A 22,712-nucleotide genomic window follows, 5' to 3' on the forward strand; every position below is an offset into this window, starting at 1 on the left:
AGCAAAGTTTAGAGCAGAGAATGAAGGAATGGCCATTCAGAGCCTGCCCCACATGTGGCCCATATATATACTGCCACCAAAACTAGATAAGATGGATGAAGCTAAGAAGTGCATGCTGACAGGAACCAGATATAGATCTCTCCTTAGAAACACAGCCAGAACATGTCAAATACAGAGGCGAATGCTAGCAGCAAACCACTGAACTGAGAATGGGACCCCCATTGGAGGAATTAGAGAAAGGATTGAAAGAGTTAAGGGGCTTGCAACCCCATAAGAACAACAATGCCAACCAACCAGAGCATCCAGGGACTAAACCACTACCCAAGGACTATACATGGACTGACCCAGGGCTCCAACTGCATATGTAGTAGAAAATAGCCTTGTTGGGGCACCAGTGTAAGGGGATGCCCTTGGTCCTTACCATGGTTGGACCCCCATGTAGGGGATTGTTGGGGAGGTCAGTAAGGGAGGGTGGATGGGGAGGAGAGCACCCTTATAGAAGGGGAGGGGAAGAGTTTAGGGGGCTGATGGACAGGAAATTGGGAAAGGGAATAACATTTGAAATGTAAATAAGAAATACTCAATTTAAGAAAAAAGGAAGAAAAAACACACAAAAAGAAACAAAAACAAAAACAACAAAGACAACAAGAATGGGGGATATGGAAAAATAAAAACGTTGGAGCTGGGGGTGGGGGGAACCAAGGCCAGAGGATATTGCACAGGTGGAGTGACTCTCAATTAAAATGTCTTATTCCTCTCTGACAATTATCATATATGAAATCTCACCATTTCCTCAAGGAAACAAAAGATCTTTGTTATCTTTAAAGCAGTCTGTAGTGATTTGTTTGCAATTATACCAAATTCCAAAGTTGAGTACTGGGGTGGAGAAGCACCCCAGACAATGTTAGATGATAGTTAATTTCACACACAAAAATCATTGAAGATATATATATATATATATATATATATATATATATACATATATATATATATTTGTGTGTGTGTGTGTGTGTGTGTGTGTATCACCCTCCTAAATAAACCAATGTTCCTATTCCTATTCCAGGTTCACATTATGACTTTAATCAGAGAGCTGTGGTAGTGAAAGTGAAATAAAAAGCAGTAGAACTAAGGAAACTCCACACATAAAACGAGATTCAACTTCAAGAGCTACTGGAGCCAATATTTCCGTGTTTGTGTTAGGAATCCCACAGAGTGTGACCCTCAGCGGGAGCATGGTTTCAGTTAGTGTGTTCATGAAGTCCAGGAAACACCTGTAAGACGCTGAAGGAGTGAGGAAAGGGAGTCACCCATAATAGTTTAAGTTAGACAAGTCAATTATCACCAGAAAGCTTTGAGAACCTACAGGACTCATGCACTTGAGATGCAAGGGAGTTTAAATTCTATTTGCATTTGCCTTCTGGCAGTGTTAATTCTCGATACTTCCCACACCTTCCATGAGTGGGCAGCAGCATCCTCAGTCAGCACTAGAGTACCCCAGGATACAATAACATGGGCACATTATCCAAGAGTTGAAAAGGAAAATATCAGTGGGGATTACCAATGCCAGAGACTGTTGTACAGGTCTGAGTATGAAGGATTAGTATATTATCACTCCATGACATAACCCATCAGAGGATAACTTCCATGCAACATGAACTACATTGTAGGAATACTTGGCGGCGGATTCTTAAGGAACCATTAATCAAGAGCCAATTTTTTTTAAAAAAAGATATGATCTGTGATAATTAGTCTTCATTGTCAACTTGATGGAATTTAGAGTCCCCCAGGAGATAAACCTTTGAGCATAGCTGTGAAGATGTTTCCAGAGAGGAGTAGTGGAGGTAGAAAGACCCACTCCAATTGTGAATGATACCATTCGATAGCCCAGGGTCAAGGACTGAATGAAAAAGAGGAAACTGAATCTCCATCATGCCTTTCTCCCTAGTTCCTGACTGTGCCCACAATGTGATGTGAGCAGCTGCCCCATGTTACTGCTGTCACAGCCAGAGCCACCTTGCCTGCTTCCCTATGCCCTCCCACTGGGAGCCAAGGTAAGCCTCTCCTTGCTTAAGTTAATTTTGTCAGGTATTTTGTCAGGGCAATGTGACAAAGATATCACACTTATCTCAAACTCATTACCTTCCTGCCTTAGTCTCCCACACACAATGTTACAGCTGCACAGCTGTAGATTTATAAACTGTAGGTTTACCACAACTCTCCTGTCAGAGGGGTGTGTGTGTGTGTGTGTGTGTGTGTGTGTGTGTGTGTGTTATTCAACATTTGACCTGTGGCCTTACACAGGTTAGAGGAGCAATTTCCCATTACTCTTCATGCAACCAATAGAATTTTAGCATTGTCATTTCTTCTTCCTTTAGCATCTCATGGAGTATTCAAGTCCTAGAAACGTGAATCCACACTTCCATTTTCCTACAGCATGAATGTCAAGATGGGGAGGCGGGAAGGGGGTGATTGGGGAGGGGGAACACCCTTATAGAAGAAGGGGAAGGGGATAGGGGGCTTATGGGCAGGAAACCGAGAAAGGGACTAACGTTTGAAATGTAAATAAAAAATATCCAATAAAAAAAGATACTGTCTTTTATTTCTCTTTGCACAATTCCAATAACAAAAGGGAGGCTAAGGAGATGACTCGGTTGGTAAGTTGCATGCTCTCTAAACATGAGGTACCATGTCAGATCTCACATATCTACAGAAAGTCAGGTGTGGCAGTGTGCACCAGTAATCCTGAGGACCTAAAGATTGGTCAATCTCAGGACCTCACTAGGCAGCCTAGCCAATCAGTGAGCTCCAGGTTCAGTGAGAGACACTGTCTCAAATTAAACAGTGGAGAGCAACTGAAGAAGACACCCAATCTTGATATCTGACCTCCACACGCTCCTGTACCACATGCATCTGGGCGCGCGCGCGCGCGCACACACACACACACACACACACACACACACACACACACACACACATACACACACACATCTAAAAGAAAGAAAAAGACTGAAAATGAATCTCAGGGGAGAATGTACTGTGAGAGTAAAGTGCTTCTTATCATAAGCAAAACCATGGGATCTTGTTTTTCAAAGGATGAAGGCAAGCGATGTCCTTTTTTTCTCACTGCAAGGTTGTACTGAACCAAGAATTATTCCACTGGCGAGGAAGCGAAAAGCAGCCTAGCATCATGTGGCATCTGAAAAGTAAGGGCTGGATTTGCTTTTGTCTCACTGTCCCTTATGTTTTTTGATATTATTAAACTTCCGATAGTTCAGGGGACATTTTAGCTGAACTTAAGACTTTCAAAAATATTGGAAAGTACACACTTGAAGTGTTTCCAAAAATACATCAAATTATAAAAAATACTATTTTTAATGTTTCAGCTGCAATGACATCTCTAATGATAGCACATAGATAGTGACAGCATCTCTGACTTAGTATCCTCCCCGTGAAAGCCATGCCAGAACAGTGACTACTGCAGAGAATAGTAAATACAGAATCCCTGAACTCTTCCACATGATGTCATTGCCACTGCATTCATAACGCCTTCCAGGCTGTGCAAATTTTTTCAAAAAGCATTCTTGAACAAAAACACATTTACTCACATTGCACTCACCTGTGTGAAGAAAAGGGAACCTCCTTCTCCCCATAACAGACCTTTTGTTTCTCAAAAGCACCATCTGCTGGCTTGCACAAATGGATCTGCAGATGTATTAGGTTCTGAAGATCAGAATGTGAAGCCAACTCTTTGCTGAAGAAGCGTATGTCCTCACGGGCTTTCACATGGTCAACACACCCCAAGTGTCTGTACTCGGAACAAGGGCTGGGATGTTAGCAGCACAGAGAAGCAGATCTAATGCTGCCTTCCATATATCTGTCTACATTTGGAATGGAGGCATATAACCCAGTCAGTACTGCACTTGATTCAGAAGACCTCAAATATTTTAGGCAAAATGCTTTTTAAAAAAGTAATATTTGAGATTTGTAATTTTCTACTTTGAGAGTGTCTAGACCTATTACAAGAGTACTTCCAAAATACATACATTTACATGCATATTATACTATATATACATATATACTTTCATATTAATCATATATTATATATCACATATCATATATTATTACATATTATATATTGTATTTTGTTATGTATTATATATACACACATTATATATATATATATGCAGATAGCTTAAGAATGATTTAAATGCAATTTTCATTATGCTTTATATACATTCATACATAGCCTGAAGATAGTGTTACATTATATCTGTATAGGCCAACGCTCTGCCTGTATCCTGTTACATAAAGAATTCTACTTTGTCGGATTCTGAAAAACTGAGTTATGAAACTTGAAGAAACTGACTGAGCAGACATATTTGTTTACTGGATTCTTTCTAGCTTAAAGATACTGTCACATCAATTATCTGATTGTGTCCCCACTAACTGAAATTATGAGCTATTGTCCTTCTTGAAGACATAGAGAGGTTGACTTATTTGCCAAGAGTACATCGGAGCACAAAGAAATCAATAAGAAAAAAACAACTTTCATTTTAAAAAATGCATCTTTTATATAACTCGAGGGATAAAAGCTAAATTTGGTGTTTAGGTCAGACCAATTTTTGAAAGCTGTCTTTGTGAACTACTTTTGTCAAACATAAATCAAACAGGAGCCCACTATTCTTTGAAAAGCTAGATAATAGAAAGCAATCTAAATTCAAATGACTCCAAATAAGCTGTTAAGTGTCCTGTTTGAAAAATGATCACATGGGTGTGGTAGACTTGTTTTCCATGGTTTAATAATGTTGAGTGCAGTTTACATCTTACTGCGGGACTTGGAAAGGGGGTGGCCATAGATACTAACAGGCATGGACTATTTGGAGGAATAAACTTGGAGTCTAGCAACTTGGAAGCATGTTAGTATCTATGGCCAGTGGTGAAAGCTATTAGAAAAGGTGCTTGATGAACTCTAAGAAAGCTTCCCTCCTGCGTGTTGTCATTGCATCTTATCCTCAAGAATTAATAAAGTCTCATTAACAGCCTTTCAGAAATACTCTTGGCGGCATGATCCTTGTCTAAGGGGAAAATATGGTGTGGCAAGGAGCCACAGACACACTGCCCATAGTAATAGAGGTGCTGCAATGGCTTTAAACCTCTTGTCTCGTGCCAGAGAATGAATTCTACCTCTGGATAGAGATGTGCCATTTTCTGGTCCCTTAAGAGTTAATCCAGTTAGGCTGGCCAATTATCTGCCCAAGGGACCATCCCTGAGGAATATGAGTTTCCTTAGACCATGCTAAAGAGACAAGAGAGACAATTAGTCTTTTACTAATGCACTTTTCTTTTGTCTTGTTTTCAGAGCTGGGGACCGAACCCAGGGCCTTGCATTTGCTAGGCAAGTGCTCTACCACTGAGCTAAATCCCCAACCCCGCCACTTTTCCTTCTCAAAACCAACCCCACTCCCCCACACACACTCACACACATCAGTGCAGGAGCATACAGAGCCACAGCACGCAGCTTTGTGAATACCCTCACTTTCCTGAATAACTCAGAAATGCACGTTTGCTCTTCTTTTGAATCCCCTCCTCTTTAAGCATGTTTTCCCTGATAGTTTACACTTGACTCTTTCTCTATACCTTCCTTCCTTAACTTTCCCCCTCCCTGTATCTGCTTGTCTGCAATGTGGATGACCTCTAGGCCTCAAACAGTGGGCTTCTTCTTCTCCAGCTTAAGCTTCCACATTCTTCTTATGGTGTCTTTGACACCTCGGGTTCCCTCAATCCTTCCCCCAACCCACCTACAAGACTCCCTGAGCTCTGCCAATGTTTGGCTGTGGGTCTCTGCATCTGTTTCCATCAGCTGGATGAAGCCTCTTTAAAAAAACACTTGTGCAGGCTCCTGTTTGCAAGCATAGCAGAGTATCATTAATAGTGTCAGGGGCTAGCTCTCTCCTGTGGAATGGGTCTCAAGTTGGGCCAGTCATTTTTGACAATTTCCTCAATCTCTGCTCCACCTTTATCCCTGAACAACTTGTAGGCAGGACAAGTTTTGAGTCGCAAGTTTTTGGGTAGATTTATATCTACCTCCCTCTACTGGGAGCCCACCTAGGTGCTAATATTTTTAAAGCAAGCTCTTGCTATGTTCCCCATGCTCACCTTGAACTCACGACCTCCCTTCCATCATCTCCCAATTACAAGCATGTAATAACTTGTAATAACTGTCACTTGTATTAACTGTCTATACCATTCTATTAGCCAAAATTAAGTCTCAAGCAAGCCATGATTCCTGTAATTAAATATTATATTTCTTATATATTTAACATACAAGTAAATAATTTCCCCCAAGTATATTAATACATCCATTTTATTTATTTGTGTGTTGTATTTTTAGGCTGCAACTTTGTCCACCCATCATCCATATGAAGAACGTTTTAGTGAGATACCTATTTCATGCCAGACCACAAGATGTCAGCCTGCTCTCAGTTTTCTCTGAGGTTTTTTTGGCTGTTGGAACAGGTTTTGTTTAGTTTCATTGGCTTGGTTGGTTTGGTTTGTTTCATTTTGTTATTGTTGTTGTTGTTGTTGCTTACTTGCTTTTTCATTTTATTTATTTTTACACAAGAAAAATTATGAAGGCCTAAAGACCATTGTGATCATACACAGATCATAAACAGAGCCTGTAGAAACTGCATCTCCATATGTTTGCAGAACTGGTGACAGCTATCTCCAGGGGATAATCAATACAGTAAGATGACCTAGCTCTTCCCTTGCATGTGCTGTGCCACCATAAGAGACTCTGCTTACAAATATAGTTTGCAAATGCCTTACCATCATCCTTGCACTTGCTCTCTCCTCTTGCCTTTTCTGGTCCTCTGGGCAACTCTCCATCTTGGGGATGTGTATCTGAGAATGAACTTCTGACTTCCCTTTTAGCAGCAACCCCACCTGTCATGAGCAGTTCTCTTAGACATTGGCATTAGTTGGCATTACATGTAAGAAGACATGTTTTCAATGATCACTTACTTCACCACACTCCTATAAACATCCCATTTATGGTCTTCTTTTGTAATCATGTCTTATTTTATAGCCAGGGAAGGGGGAAGAACGTAGGGATGGTTTACGCTTCCTCCTGGCAATGCCAAAGTAGAGCCTGTCACCTAGAGCTTGCAGACCTCTTTAGCAGATGGGCCTTTAACTTTAAAACTATTTAATATCTCTTTAATTTTACATTGTCAGCTACTAAAGAGAATGTAACTTGTGAGTTATGTGTGATAGAAAAAACACAAAATACAAACACTGTAGAAAATTTTATTTCCTCTAACTTTTATAAGACAGTGAAGAGGTAATACCATTGCTTGATAAAGGAGGAAACACTGAACTCAAAAAGAACTCCAGTAACTTTCTTCTATATTAACATGCTTATGATTAGTAAGTGAAACAGAACTAGATCCCTGTGCTTGTCAGGTCCCAATTCCTAGTCTTAAATAATCTCTGTAAATGTATATGAACACAAGCAACTTTAGGAACTATAAATCTCTTTTCATAGGAATCTACTGATGGCTGTCCTGTCAGTCTCTCTCTACCATTTGGAACTTCCATGTACCTATGGCCTGGTGACTAGAACTGAAGAACCAGAATTAGAAATCGAGACAGGAAAAAGGAGACGCACTCAGAGAGCAGGAGTGGAGAGGGTTGAGCTGTATTTCTAGGTATAGGATTGAACCAGTAGTAAAAGTACAGGATAAATAGTCCCCTCTCACATCTGTCCTTTTGTGCTGATTATTCTAATAGAGGTCAGTAAATAACTACTAGTTATTTTTCATGTCTTCTCTCTTAACCCCAGTAAAGACCTCAGCATTCTCTCTAACCAAGTTTGCCACATCTTTCTTTTTTTTTTATACCAAACATTTTGTAATATCCCCTATAACCTTGCAATGAAATCCACAGATCCTAACTAAAATATCCAATATTTAAAATAAACAGTAGCTAGAGATGTGGTTTTCATTGGATAAAAACCACAGTGTTTTGTACTGTGCATGCCCTGGTATTTTCCCAGCTTGTGTCTACATGTGTGTTTGATTGTTTTTCTTTATCTCCTTTTTAGTCTATCTTTAGCCCAGACTACCACATGTTCTCCCTTTGTTTCCACCATTCCCCTTCAATTTACACACCTCTTCTCCATTTCTTACAAATGCAAAGCTAACCACTCCAATTTCCCTGATCTTTTTTTTTTTTTCCTTTCCACTCATCCCACAGTAACTAACATATGATTACATGAAGTACTATCAGGGCACCTATAGTTATTAAAATGATTGTTGCTTAAGAGTGATAATGTAATTATTATTGTTTCTTCATAGTGTGCTTAGGACATAATAGTGATCGTTTTTAAAGATAGTAATCTAGTTATGCAGGAATACTGGGTGTGGTGGTTTGAATATATGTAGACAGATGTGTTTGTAAGCTTGGCCCATAGGGAGTGGCACTATTAAGAGGTGTGGCCTTGGTGGTGTAAGTGTGGCCTTGTTGAAGGAAGTGTGTCACTGTGGAGGTAGGCTTTGATGTGATAATATGATCAAGCTATGGCTAGTGTTGTACACAGTCTTCTGTTCCCTGTGGATCAAGACATAGAACTCTTAGCTCCTTTAGCACTATGTCTGGCTGCACACTGATGATGTTGGACTAAACTTATGAAACAGTAAGCCAGTCCCAAGTAAATGTTTTCCTTTATAAAAGTTGCTGTGTATATGGTATCTCTTCACAGCATGAAACCCTAACTAAGACACTGGGGAATCAAGGACAGTGCCCTGAGCATTAATTAAGGAAAATGTCACCTGGACCCTACTGCATCATAGTCCCTTTCGAACACTGAGAACAGTTCCACCAAGAAGAAAGAAACTGACTTCAATGAAGATTGAACCAACAATCTACAAGTCTTAATGCAAAAACAAGAAAAACAATGACAAGATGTCTCGACAAATTACAAGTTCCAAAATAATGGTCCTAGTGAGAATGAATCAGATGAAATCCCAAAAATAAAGCATAGTAACAAATGTTCAAAAGTCTTCAAAGGAAAAAAGGACATGAATAAACTCATAAATTGGAAGAAAATGGTTAATAACAAAGTGAGCTGAGGTAAGTAAGAAAGTCAAAGTAGGGTACGAAAATGGAATTCAATAAAGATAGAAATGTTTAAGGAAATATCAAGCTGGGGATAAAGATTTCAATGTCAAATTAAAAGTACAGTGGGAATTTTCACCAAAAGAGGACAGTGGGAGGACAGAATATTAGGGCCTTAAGACATAGTAGAGAAATGGTAAAAGGAAGAGTGTCCAAGTGGTATGAAAAGAACAATTGTGTGGATTGTGAGCATAGAAGAATTTCATGCAGAAAGAACGGAAGACATTTTCAATAAAATTGCAGGAAAAATTCCAAACCTAAAGAGAGAAATACTTTAAGTAGAAGAGTACCAAGAAGGCAAGAGAAAAAAATCACTGTGATCTAGTATAGGTAAAATAATAAATGTGCTGAAATAAAGTGCAGAAGTGCAAGAGAGTGTCACTTACAAAAGAGAGAGCCACCATAATAACAGAAATGTTAAAAGCTAAAACCTCTTAAAATTGTACATCTTAAGTTCTAAAAGACACCGGCTACCAACCGTTATTACTACACTCAGCAAAATAATTCTTCATCATTAAGGAAAGAAACCATATCTGATTAAAAAAAAAGAGTAAACAGATTCATAACTACTAAACAATCTGTAAAGAAGACACATCTTAGAAAGATCCCAGAGACATGGAAATGAATGAAGTTAAAGGGGAAAACCCATATAGAATAGCAGTTAAGAAAATGTAGAATGTGAAAACACTAAACACTATGAATCAACAAAATAACAATAATTAATATGTACTTAAGTATGTTTTTGTATTAATGGCCTTAATTCCCAAACCCAAAGTCACTGGCTATCAGATTGCACTAAAAGACAAAATGCACATATTTATTGTCTCCAAGAAACATGTCTTGCTATCACTAACAGATTTTATATAAGGTCTTCAGCAATCTAAGGAACACTTGACTTTGCAATTCTGTGAAATCACCTGGCTGGCTCATCCTGTGTGCTTCTGTCAACAGATAAAGAACGTCCACAGTGAAATCTACAAAGAAACATACCAAGACATCTAATTCCTCTAGTCCACACTAAACACTGTCTATATTCTTCCAATAAGTTCTAGCTCCTGACACCAGAACTCCACTCCCAAGAAGGTATGGCATTGTCAAAGAAACCTGTCAAAACCATCTAGCCATCAAATTTCACTGCTGTAATAGTGTAGATCTCACTAGTAGGAAGCACAATGTCTTCTGCTTACATCCCACAGATTTGCAGAAAAGTCACTGGATTCTGAACAGAGAAGTCTATATCTTTATACTAAAGTATATAAAATACCATTATTGAATTATGATGAGGTCTCATGATGAGGTCTCAAAGGTCATCCAGTTGCTTCATTCTCAAAATAAGTTTCACAGAAACCTTCTACTATATCTGAGTTATTTTCTGATTTATGTGATGCGATCTCAGGATCAAGAAACTCGTAGAAAAGTTACAGTTTCAGAGGGTGAGTTCGTGACTATCATGGTGGGGAATGTGACAGCAAGCAGGTAGGTGATTGTTCTAGCCTATGCCTACCTGCTTGCTGTCACATTCCCCACCATGATAGTCACGAACTCACCCTCTGAAACAATCACTGAGAGTTTACATCCTAACCCACAAGTAGGAGACAGAGAACCACATATCACTGTTGCCAAATTTGGCTGCTTGCTTATGAGGAGGCAGAGAGAAGGATGAGGAAGACTGGGGAAAGGCATGGGCTTTTAAAACCTCAAAGCCTGCTCCCAGTGACAAACTTCTTCCAACAAGGACACAGATCCTAGTCTTTTGCAAACAGTCCTACCAACTGGTGACCAAGTATTCAAGTATATATACTTATGGAAGTTATTCTCATTACAGCCATCATATTCTACTCTCTGTCCCCCAAAGGCTTCATCATAATGCAAGATACATGTAGTTCAACGTCAATAATCCCTATAGTCTTTCAATGTCTTAACACAATTTAAAGGTTTAAACTCTCTTCTGAGGCTCAATCTCTTAATTGTAATCCTCTATAAAGTCAAAAAAGCAAATTACATCCTTCCAACATACAATGGCACAGTATATATATATATATATATATATATATATATATATATATATATATATATATATATATATATTACCATTCACAAAGGGTAGACTATGGCTATAGTGAGGAAATACTATACCAAAGTCAGATGAGAACTCAGCAGGTCAAACTCCAAATGTACCTTCATGTCTGATGTCAAAGGACTTCACTGGCTCTGCTCTTCCAGTTTTGCTAACTGCCATACATTTCCCTGTCGTTCTTAGACTGGTCCCACACCCTATGTGTTGCACTCTTTGGGAGATATCCCATGGCTCTATCATCTCCACCATCTTTGATCTCCAATGCAATTGAAGCTTCACTTTCACAGCCTCACACATGCCCTCTCTAGGCTCCTATGCAGGAACTAACTCCCCTACCACACTCCTGCCCATGGGAACAATCCTTAAACATGGGGGAAGGTTTCACAACCCTCCTCTTGCATTCTTCTTAACTCCAAACCCAGAACCCCATGCTCTGCTGCTGCCAAGCTTGGCTGCTTGCTTGGGAAATAACCTGTCCTGTCCTGGAATTATATTTGCATAAGCCTTAACTTGTTGAGGCTTTTCTTTCCACAACTTTCAGGATTAGCTGGGTGGCGCCTTCTCCTTAGGGCTCCCTTTATTGCATCCTTCCTTGCCTCTTTCAGCACAAGGCTTTGCTCCAAAATTAAGTTTTCTGGTGCCCCCTTTCTCTTCAAATGGTACATTTTATATTTCTTTTGCCCTTTATGCTCTTTTTCACTGTAGATCAGCATAAAAGCAATTACTAATAACCAAGTACCAGACTCAATATTAGGCTATCTTAAAATCTCCTTTGCCGAGGAGCATAGTCAATAACTTTTCAATTAAGCCTTAGGCATACACAGTATTAAGACATTGACAAAGGCAGCAATTTTTGTTTTGGCCTAATTAGCACAAGAATGTTTTCTAGCCAGTTACTAATACTGTTTCACTCTAAAACCTTTTGAGTTGAGCCTGTGCAGTTTATACTACTCTCAGCATCATTATTTCCTAAGCTCCTATTATGAAGGCTTATTACTCCCTACTTATAACATTAAAGTACTTTTCTAATCTATAGTCCCAAGGTTTTTCACATTCCTTCAAAAATAACATGGTCAGGCCTATGACAGCAATAGCCAACTTCCTGTCACCAACTTCTGTCTTAATTAAATTTAAATTGCCGTGATGAGTCGCCATGAACAAGACAACTTAGAGAAGCAAGAGTTTATTGGGGAATACAACTTCAGAGGCTTAGATTCCATGCTCATCAGGATGGGGAAGGCAGGCATGGTCCTGGGGCAGCAGCTGAGAGCTTAGAATTCCTATGCACAAGCATAAGGCAGAGATTGCATTTCCAAATGTCATAGACTTTTAAACCCTCAAAACCAGTTTCCAGTGACCCACCTACTCTAACAAGGCCACACCTCCTAACCCTTCTGAACCAATTCCACCAACTGGGGACCAAGTATTCAAATGTATGAGCCTCTAGGAACTATTGGCATTCAAACCACACACAATACAAAGCATCCTGAATAGAATCATCTATCAGTCAGCTCAAATCTTTACATATTCTGACACACTCCCAAACAGGCATGTATTACCTTATTTAATGCTTGGAAGCAAAGCATAAAATGAGTAAAGTTTTCTTTAACAAACAATAAATGGAGCTCTAGAGGAAGAAGTTAGATGAGATTTCATTTGGAGAGAGTCTGGAAGTTATTGGAGATATAAGCCTCAGAAGGCCTGCCCCATGCAGACAAACTGGAAGATTTGGAGTTTCATTATCTGGTAGATCTGGTAAAGAAAGAAATTTAAACACTATGTTGATCTCTGTCTTAAAAGACGTTCTCCCCATAAGTTTAGAGACCTGTTTACCTGACTGAATACCTTGGGACCCAGGGTCTGGGTTTATACTGACGGAACTGCTCGGTCAGATGGAGGGCTACCAAGAAAAGTCAAAATAGCCCCAGTCAATGGGGAATCATTGAACCTTTTCCTAACAGCTTCAAGGCAAAAGGGTGGAGGAATTTAGAGACAAAACTTGGGTTCTATAAGCCAGTTTAGGAAATGGAAATCCTAATCTATGTCTTGCCTTTGACTTAAAAATGTAAGTTGGAAAGTAGACTGGTCAGAGAAAAAAAGACTAAAGCAAACTGATATCACTGTCTTACTGGAGCTTTCAAAAGATCCTTCCAGGACAAGAAAAAGATGCTTAAACAAAAGATTCGTTTTGACTCCTAATCACTTTGGAAATGACAAAGGCTAAAATCTTTAACTTCTGTACTAAATACTCACTGAAGGGCTCTAGCAGATCCAGGCATGGCAGATATGACTCTGACAGGTTTTTCCTTTTATGCCTCCCCACTATCCTCCCCCCTTGATAAACTATTAGGTTGCATCCTTGAAGCTAGTCACCATAGTCCATTCCCTTATTTGGCCACTCCCTCTTTCTAAGGCTGACCACCAAGTTCTAACTATCAAAGTATTGAACTCCAGCAACCAAAAGCTACCCTAATTATGATGCTCAATCAAAATTAATCAACTCATCCTAACATGGGGCTTCCCTTTTCCCTTCATAAATTGCCATTCCCATGGGCCATGTCTGTCTCCTTTCTGTCTAAAGGCTGTCCTTTGTCCCTCTAGCGCAAATACCCTTTCTCTGTCTCCCTTGCTCCATTTCCCTTTTCCTTGGTCCTCTATTTCCTATCTCTGTGTTTTATTTCCCGCCCTTTGTCTCTCTGGGGAAAATCTCCTTTGTGTTGAGAACTTAGTCTTGGAGTGTCTTAACCAACTTCTGGGTCCCTTTCAAAATCGTGTGTGTGTGTGTGTGTGTGTGTGTGTGTGTGTGTGTGTGTGTGTGTGGTCGGGATGCTTTGTATATTTACCTAAGAAAAGAGAAACATATTTTTGAAAACCATTTTCACATAAAAACATGCTATTTGTACTAACCGAAAGATGAAAACAGTCCATGTCCGTACGCTTGTAAATGGATAAAATATGTTCTATCTATATGATGTATTATTATTCAGCTGAAGAAAGGAATAAAATGTCGATGCATGCTAAAATGTAGATGAGCATCAAAATATCCAGCTAAGTGAGAGAGTGAGAAATGCCTTTCACACATACACATACAAAAATTACTCTGATTCTGTTTATATAAAATGTTGAGAATAAAGTAAAACTCTGTAGGAACAATAGATGAAAGGGTGAGGGTAGAGAGTAGAGGTTGAGAAAAATGAGAGCTACTGCTAATAGGTGTGATGTTTCCTTTTGGCAGTGAGAAAAAAATGGTCTAAAAATGAGCTCTGACTATCATGAGGGTGCTGCAGCAGAAACAAAGCTGAGCGTGTTTGTGCCTTCAACGTGTGAAAATTTCCTGAATAGCAGTAAGTTCACAAGTTATGTTGGTTTCCATGGCAGCCATTTGCCAAGTAGTTCCAGTTCTCTTGTTAGCTGGCTGAGACCAATTCAGGCTTTTTTATTTCAATATTAAAATTAATGTTAATTCTCAGATCACATACTATACATCATGGAATTCACCTAGGTATAGATAGATAAGTAGGAAGGTAAATGCAGATAGACAGACAGACAGACAGACAGACAGACAGATAGATAATAGTTAGATAATAGAGATAGATGATAGATAGATAGATAGATAGATAGATAGATAGATAGATAGATAGAAGATAGAGAAATGATACTTCATTTAGGTTACAGAACTATAAAGTGTTAAAAGGAGACCAGAAGATGAACCAATCTATTCTCCTTCATCTAGAAGGAAAAATTACACAGCGGAATGCAACAGTAATAAAGAAATAATGGCCCTTTGGGATTTATATGTGTATTATAAAAGTGAATACTTTAGGACAGTGGTTCTAAACTTGTGGATTGTGACCCACTTTGGCAAAAAAGAAATATGGAAATTACAATTCATAACAGTAACAAAATTAAAGTTGTAAAGTAGTAGCAAAAATAATTTTAGGGTTAGGGGCCACAATGGCACAAGAAAATGTTAAAAGGTCACAGCATTAGGAAGGTTGATAGCTACTGCTTTAGAGGAACACAGAGTGGGTCTCAAGGAAAAGGAATATTGTCAGGGGACTTGAAAGAACATCCGTCCGGGTTTGGGAGGGAACCAAAATAGAAAACTTAACTTTTATATTAATGAAAAGCAATGTGCTCAGTGCAGAAGTAGCAGATAGCAGAAGCAGAAAGGCTTACACTCTCTCCCAAGTACTATATCAAAGAGGAGGGGCCCTGAGTGGAGAATAGCTGTGGAGGGCTTCTAGGTTACACAGTCCATCCTTTTAAAGGCTGACTTTTTTGTGGGTTTGTTTTTGTTTTCATTTTTCCTGTCTTCCTTCACTTGCTGCCAACTTACAACTCCCTGTCATATTCCTGTGATGAAGCGAAGTGCAACACTTCAGAACCTGTGTGGGACGGAGCCATAGAGAACAGGATTTACACGCTCATTCCTAATATATTTGAGGGATGACACCACCAGCGAGAGTTTGGAGAACATCAGACCCATGATGCCACACTCCCATGGAATGTTGTAAAACTCTGTCTCTGTTGTAACAAGTGGCTCTCTAATCACTAGGTAGATGGACTCCAAAACAAGGGACGTATACCAAGTTCATGAGTCCCATGATCCATCCTGGCTTATTTTCTGGCCTGTGCCTGCCTATCTCACCTGTCACTTCAAGGGGCTGTTCTGAGCACAAAATAAATGGTTTTCTCTCTTCATCACAAAACGTTTAATTCACCCTAACTCTTCTTATTTTTATTTTTTAAAGTATTCAGTTACATTGATACACTTCAGAATTATAACATACCGTGAAAAAGCAAGTTTCCCAGTGTTTTAAATTCCTGGCATTGCTATTCTATGAGACTCAGGAACAATAAATCAGTATTCTTAGAAATTACAAGATTATAATTTTTTAAACACATATCGAATGCTCTTTATGCTCTGATCTCTGTCAACTGCTAAAGAAGCTTCTTTGATGAGGGGTGAGAGCTACACTCATCTGTGGGTGTCAGAATAAGTATTGAGAATGTAGTTAAGAATTGTACTGTTTTGGGTGATGATACCACCACTCTTCACAAGTGTTTTGGCTATGTTTATAGCACCAAGCGTGATTTTCCTCCTACCAAGTTGGCCTTAAGTACAGTTGGACAATTCTTGGTTATCTACAGAATATAAGTGCTACCTTTAGGTCGTGGATGTCTTGTCATGTTAGTCGTTGCTGTAGTTTGTAGCATTGTTATCTGCGTAGAGCACTTGATTACTTTCCTTCCTTGGCAGCTTGCACCAAGCTAGAACTATGAAAACTAGTCCTCAGGGAGGAGGCTTTTAAGTCAGTGCTAGCTCAACTCCTCTTTGTCCTGTGTCTAACATGCATGGCATCATCAGTAATGGGGACTTACCTGCAGCTTCTGGAAGGCAACCAAGGACAACTGCAATAGATTCTTTTGGTTTGGAGAGTTTCTTGTAGTCCTCTAGCCACAACTTAAAAAGAGGTTCCTCATATTTTCCAGGAGGGATTTTGTTAGATGGTGTATGGATCCTTAGAGGTGCATTTTCACTGAGTGGCATAATCTCATTTAATCTATATACATATACACACATACCTGCATAGTTATACATTTGTATATAATTTAAATGAATATGAAGTAATATGATTCCCTGTGGCTTTTCTAAATATCCTTAGTGTTATTTATTATCCTTTCTCTCCCCTGCCCCATTAAAGTACCCCCCACTTCCCCCTTTCCTATTCGCTTGTACCCTGCCATTTCCCTCCCTATCAACCACTCCCATGTTTGTTGTTCGTTTTGTTTTGTGTATTTGTTAATTTGCATGACTGGTTTCTACAATTATTTTGTGCTATCAGATCTTGAGATTTGGAGCTACAAACCACAGATGAGAGAGAACATGTAGTGTTTGTCTTTCTGTGTCAGGGCCACCTCACTTGATATAATATTCTAGTTCTAAAGTCTTATATTCATTTTGAAATTATTTCTATTTTTTAACAGTGTAAAAGATATAAATCTCCAGAGGTGGATTCTTTCTCAGATATTCCAGCTGTTTGTATTGCTTTGGGGTCTCCTTTAGGGAAATTCCGTGTATGGGGTGGATCATGTCAGACCATTATGTGGTATCCTTTGTATTTCTTTTTGAGTATTATATCTTTCATTTTGATTTCCTCTTCCTGTGAGCCTCTTTGGATGTTTTATTTTCTGTGACTTTTTCCTTAGGGATCTCTTCATAAAATTCAGCTATGGGGACTGATGAAATTTTCTGTCAAATGGAGTCAGTGAGGTAAACTCATCTCAACTATGTACCAATAGGGTCAAAGGTGAAACCACACAAACTCTAAGGAAACCAAATAGAGTCAAAATCTCAGTCACCTCTTGGAATCTGTGAACTATCTAGGAGAAGAATACCAAACATCAGATGTATAGTTTTCTATGTAGTATCTGGGTACTGTGATCAGAGCCAAAGCTCCATAACACCCTTGAGATCACAGTAATACAGACTCCACACTCTGGAACCTCAGAAGTCAGAACTGCACACTCACTGATCTCATCAACCACAAGAGCAAAGTTCCAGTCTTTTATATGATCCTGGGCACACTAGAGCTGAAGCTCTGATCCTACACTGATCTCTGAAGCTACTGAGATTGGATACCTGGTAGCAAGGTGCGCCTAGACTCTACTGGAGATGGGAATCTAGTCCTGAAGCATTCTCTGGTCCCCCCTGGATCAAAAAACCTGGGGACACTTATTAACCTCTAGCCAAAAACAATTTTTATAGTTAAACAATCTGGAATCTTAAATTTCAAACAAGTTTATGGCTTAAAAATAAAAGTATTGAATTGAACCTTGAGATTGTTCTATTTAACTACTGTCAAGTCTACATTAATAATAGAAAAAATCATAACGAGACAAGATACTTAAAATTCTAATAATGGAATGTATATAGGATGTGGTACAACGGGTATGCTCACTGATAGACATTTGAAAAACTATGTACTGATATCATACATTGTTGAAAAAACACACAGTATAAGCCCCAGTGAGCTTACATCTAGAGAGACATTCAATAGAAAGACATTATATGGTTCTCAGTACTGATAATATTAATTCCTACAATTTGAAAACAGCTCAAATGCCAACTATACATTAAGTAATACATTGTACTGTGTACATAAAATATAGTATTATATCATAATAAAAATAAGTAATTAATATTACATTTTTTCAGTTATAAACTGAAAATTTCTTTCAAGCAAATTAGGTGAAAACAACCAAGCAATGAGCACACTATATAGTGTGTAATTATGACTGAAAAGATAGCTTCATTGCTACAGTGCTTGCTATAAGCACAGGGATCAAGGGTCCTTTTCCAACTCACCATGGAAAAAAGTGGTGCATAGCAACCTGTCCTTATAATCTTAGTGCTGGGGAGGTGGCAATAGGAAGATTACTGAAGCTCATTGGCCACCCAGCCCAGCCCAAACAGTAAGTCCTGGGTACAAAACATAAGGAGGAAAGTAAATAAGGAATTCAACGTCAACCAGCCTCCACAAGTGCACACACACACACACACACAGACTTACACACACACATACACACACATGTGCACTACAAAAGCAATATATACAACCAAATGCACACATATAGAATAAAAATAATAAATGCTATGTAATTCTGTTTATATAGCATCATGCAGAAATCATCTATGGTGCTGAGTTAAGACAGTGGTTTCTTTAGGGTTATAGAATTTATTAGTGGGGTAAGGAATGAAGATATCTAAAATGATGAAAATGTCCTCTACATTGGTAAGAGTAGGAGTTCCCACATGCATTTACTTCGTTTTTAAAAGTTGATTTACAGATTAAAATGCATGGTTCGTTTATGTAAATTCAATTGTAGCAAACAGTGCTGAAATGTGTTTGGGATGCTCAATTTGGCAATACAAATTTAACTTATTCAATCATTAATACTGTATACATTCAGGCTGAAGAGATGGCTCGCCATCTAAGAGCACTTGCGGCTCTCACAGGTGATCTAAATTCAGTTCCCAGTGCCTCTACTGCAATTCCTGCTTCATGAAATCCAATACCTTCCCACTTCCATGGGTATTTGCATATGTATAGTACTCACTCACATAGACATACATATGAAAAACTAATTTTAAAAGTCTTATTTTTAATAAAAAAATAAAATATGTAGGAAAATTGATAAGCTTAAAATAACTCTCCTCAAATTTATATATATCCAAAGAAGTAAGAGACATCTACAATGAAAATTTCAAAATGTTGAAAAGGATATTACAGAAGATACTAAGCAATCATAAAATATTCTGTTTTCCTGGACAGACACAATTAATATTGTGAAAATGTCTACACTAACAATACTAATTTGAAGAATTAATGCAGTACCTATAAAATCCCCCATGTCATATTTCACAGGTTTTAAAAAATACACGATTCATATGGGACCACAAAGAGCACAAGCAACTGAAACAACCCTAAGTAATAAGAACAATATTAGAGGTGCTACAGTGCTTGGCCTCAAATTACACTCTAGAGCTGTAATGATAAAGACAACCTGTCCTTTGCATTAACACAAAACCAGGTAAGTCAATGGAACAGAATGAAGGACAGAGAAATAAAATAGTAAAGCTATGTCCACTTGATTTTTGCCAAAGGAGATAAAGATAGCATAGTCCACAAATAGTATTGGCAAAAGTGAATTTCTACTTGCAGAATAATAAAATCCAATACACATCCTTCATCTTGTACAAAAGTCAAAATGGATCAAATGCCCTAATTTAAAATCCGTTGGAGGAATTAGAGAAAGGATTGAAAGAGCTGAAGGAACTTGCAACCCCATAAGAAAAACAATCCCAACCAACCAGAACTCCCAGGGCCTAAACCACTACCCAAAGAGTACAGGTGGACTGACCCATGGCTCCAGCTGCATATGTAGCAGAGGATGGCCTTGTTGGGCACCAAAGGAAGGAGAAGCCCTTGGTCCTGCCAAGGTTGGACCTCCAGTGTAAGGGAATGTCAGGGGTGTGGTGGGAAGGGGATGGGGTAGGGAGGGGAACACCCTTATATAAGCAGGGAAGGGGGAGGGGATAGGGACTTGTGGACAGGAAACCAGGAAAGGGAATAACATTTGAAATGTAAATAAAGAAATAACCAATAAAAAGTAATATTAAGGTCTAAAAAAATACAAAAAAACAAAAACAAAACACTAACAGTTTTTGAAGAGAACACAAGGGACACCCTTCAAGGTATTGGAATAGACAAGAAACTTTTAAAGAGAACACCAATCTCACAGCACCTACACCCAAGAATCAACAGATGAGACTACAAGAAAATAAAGTTTCTATACGGCCAAATAAAATAAGCATCGTTAGCAGCCCACAGAATGGAAGAAAATCTTTGCCAGCTATACTTCAGACAGAAGGAAGGACAGACAGAAAGGAAGAAATTACATTTTTTTTCTAGCAATGAAAACACATACACAGCATACACAATCTTATGGGACACAATGAGATGTTCTAAGAGCAACATTTATATCACTAAGTTCCTACATTTGAAAAAATAGAGAGATTCATAATATCACACTGGAAAGTTCTAGAACAAAAAGAAATTAAGCACAACCAAGACAAGTAGAGGTCATGAAATAAACAACTGAAATCAATAAAAATAGAAACAAAAATAACAATTCAAAGGATCAGTGAAACAAATATCAACAAGATATACAAACCCTTATTGAAACTAACTAAAAGACAAAAAATGAATATACAAATTAACAAAATCAGGAAAGAAAATGGGACAGAAAAGTAGACACCAAGGAAATCATAAAGGCACACGTTAAAAACCTATACTCCAACAAAATTGGAAAATCTAAAAGAAATGATAATTTTCTCAACAACTACCATTTACCAAAGTTAAATCCAAATCAAATGAGCAATTTAAACAGACCTATAACCCTTAGGAAATAGAAGCAGTCATTAAAAGTCTCTCAATCAAAAAATAATTTTTAAAAATTTCAGGGCCAGATGGTTTTAGTGAAAAGTTCTACAAGGTTTTCAGAGAAGAGTTAATGCCAATTCTCCTCAAACTATTCCATAAAATAGAAACAGAAGGAACATTGTCCACTTCATTTTAGGAAGCCACAGATACTCTGATATCCAAACCACATAAAGACTCAAAAGGAATGAGAATTACAAATTTTTCTAACATAGATGCAAAAATACTCAATAAATACTTACAAACTGAATCCAAGAATACATTAAAGAGAGAAGAGACCATGGTAAAGTCAGATTTATCTCAGACATTCAGGAATGGTTCAATATATGAAAACCAATAAGTTTAACCTACCATATAAATAAACTAAAAGAAAAAAAACCCACATGATCATCTTATTAGATGCAGAAAAAGCCTTTGATACAATCATGGAGAGATTAAGGATACAAGGAACATACCTTAACATAATAATGGCCATTTACAACAAGCCTAACTAAACAACATCCACCTAAATGGAAAGAAACTCAAAGCAATTCCACTAAAATCAGGAACAAGATAAGGTTGTCCATGCTCTACGAATATGGTCTATATAGTACTTGAAGTTTAAGCTAAAGCAATAAGACAACTGAAGGAGATCCAGAAGATACAAATTGGAAAGGAAGAAGTCAAAGTATGGCTATTCACAAATAATGCAATCATATGCATAAGTGACCCTAAAATACCACCATGGAATTCCCACAGCTGATAAACACTTTCAGAAAAGTGTCAGGTTTCAAGATTAACCCACAAAATTAGTAGTTCTTCTATTTAAAAATGACAAATATACTGAGAAAGAAATCAGGAGTAAAAAAACCTTTCACAAGAACGTCAAATAAAATATCTTAGGGTACATCTACCCAAGAAAGTGAAAGACTTTATGATAATAACTTTAAATCTTTGAAGAAAGAAATTGAAGAAGCTATAGAGAAGCTGGAACAATCCCCTATGCTCATGGATTGGTAGTATCAAAATAATAAAAATGATCATCTTACCAAAAGTAACCTACAGATTTAATGCATCAAGATTCCCACATCAAGATACAAATATAATACTTTACAGATCTAGAAAAAGGACAATACTCAAGTTCATATGGAAAAAAACAGGATATCTAAAAACAATCCTGGCAATAAAAAAACAATAAAAGTGCTAGAGGTCCCACCATACTACAAAGCTAGAGTAATAAAAACCACATGGTGTTGGCAGAAAAACAGACACAATGGTCAATGGACTTGAACTGAAGACCAAGACATAAATCCACACACATATGGGCACCTGATTTTTTATAAAGAAGCTAAGATCGCACTGAGAAAAAGTCATCTTCAAAAAATGGTGCTGGTGTAACTGAATGTCAGCATGTAGAAGAATGCAAATAGATTCATGTTTATCACCCTGCATGCAATTCAAGTCCAAGTGAA

General features: G+C 38.1%; 1 long non-coding RNA gene across 1 annotated transcript in view; it reads right to left on the reverse strand.

The window, feature by feature from the left end:
* Positions 1-1,001: 1,001 nt before the first annotated feature.
* LOC120101715 (uncharacterized) overlaps positions 1,002-22,712 on the reverse strand; it is a 120,750-nt gene continuing 99,039 nt past the window's right edge. The window contains exons 3-4 of the long non-coding RNA XR_005502505.2: positions 6,829-6,945; positions 1,002-3,878 (exon numbers count right to left, since the gene is read on the reverse strand). This is a non-coding gene — a long non-coding RNA (uncharacterized LOC120101715). The remainder of the gene's footprint in view (positions 3,879-6,828; positions 6,946-22,712) is intronic.

The sequence above is a fragment of the Rattus norvegicus genome, chromosome 3 (genome assembly GCF_036323735.1).
Source record: "Rattus norvegicus strain BN/NHsdMcwi chromosome 3, GRCr8, whole genome shotgun sequence".
NCBI lineage: Eukaryota > Metazoa > Chordata > Mammalia > Rodentia > Muridae > Rattus > Rattus norvegicus.